This window comes from Mus pahari, unplaced genomic scaffold, assembly GCF_900095145.1.
Source record: "Mus pahari unplaced genomic scaffold, PAHARI_EIJ_v1.1 scaffold_11849_1, whole genome shotgun sequence".
NCBI classification, from domain to species: Eukaryota; Metazoa; Chordata; class Mammalia; order Rodentia; family Muridae; genus Mus; species Mus pahari.
The window spans coordinates 465-1,986 of record NW_018392279.1 but is presented as its reverse complement, the minus strand read 5'-3'; positions in this window follow the sequence as shown (position 1 = coordinate 1,986).

Genomic DNA, 1,522 nt, shown 5'->3' with positions numbered 1-1,522 from the left:
AAAATATATTAGGTAGATGTTAAGAAAATCAGATAACATAAAAAGAAAAGTACATTTTATTAAAAGGACAATGAGGTTCTGATTGTGCCTGCAATATAAGACTCTGTGAATCTTTGTGAAATGACACAATTTCATTATGAAATGACTATGGTCCATTAAATGAGTAAATCACTAATGGAAATGTCCCACATAAGATCTTCGCCACATTTAGATCAGTGAATTCAATAAACATATAAATCACTCTAGATGAAGGGTCTCATCATAAATTTTAATCATAATATGAGTAATAAAGGTTATTTCAGTTTATGTTATTCAAACATTCACATATAAACAACACATTTTTATTTCTTTACATCAGGTGTTGATGGTCAGTGTCATTTTTCTCTGAAAGTACTGTTTGCTGCTCTATATTTAAAATATTAATTGGTTGTTTATTTTATGAAATTATTTTGTTGTTGTTGTTGTTGTTGTTGTTGTTTGAGACAGGTTTCTCTGTGTAGCCCTGGCTGTCCTGGAACTTACTTTGTAGGTAAGGATGACCTCGAACTCGGAAATCCACCTGCCTCTGCTTCCTGAGTGCTGGATTAAAGGCGTGTGCCAAGACCAATGCGGTTGTTTATTTTGACACTGTCATTTAGTTGCCATTTGTTTGAAGTTCCTGTCTCCAGAACTCCCTTCGTACCTCTCGCTGCACTCCTAAAATGCACATGGCCTCTTCCTTTCTTAATCCTTACTGAATGGGTAACATATATGCATATATATATGCAAATATATATTGAAATATAAATTGTAGACACTGTGTAAAATTGCATATATTTAGGTTCTGATAAGGTTATACAGCAGTAAAATCACTCTTGATGACATTTTTCTATACATAAAATCAGCGCATCCATCAGCCACCATCAGAGAGCTTTCCTTCTGTAATAGATAAGAACAAATACAAATACCCTTAGCCATTTTTGAGAGGGTGGGGCCGCGGTAGACTGTATGTGATGTCACAGGGTTACTGGAGGGGAGGGGAGACCCGGGAATTCCCGGATGTCAGTGGTTACTGCCTCACAGGTGAGTGTGACCTGGAAGAGGACTGAGGGCCAGGCCAGGTCAGGGGTACAGCCCCAGAGCAGCTGCTGCTGGTGAAGTGTAAAAATGCACGTGCACTAATGGTATCTTGGGTCCTCTACATTTCTGGGCTAATATCCACTTATCAGTGAGTACATATCATGTGTGTTTTTTGTGATTGGGTTACCTCACTCCCACATGAAACTCAAGAAGAAGGAATACCAAAGTGTTGATACTTCGTCCCTCCTTAGAATGGGGAACAAAATACCCATGGAAGGAGTTACAGAGACAAAGTTTGGAGATGAGATGGAAGGAAGGACCATGCAGAGACTGCCCCATCTGGGGGTCCATACCACCAAACACAGACACAACCTCATATGCCAGCAAGATTTTGCCGACAGGACCCTGATATAGCTATCTCTTGTGAGGCTACGCCAGTGCCTGGCAAATACAGAAGTGGATG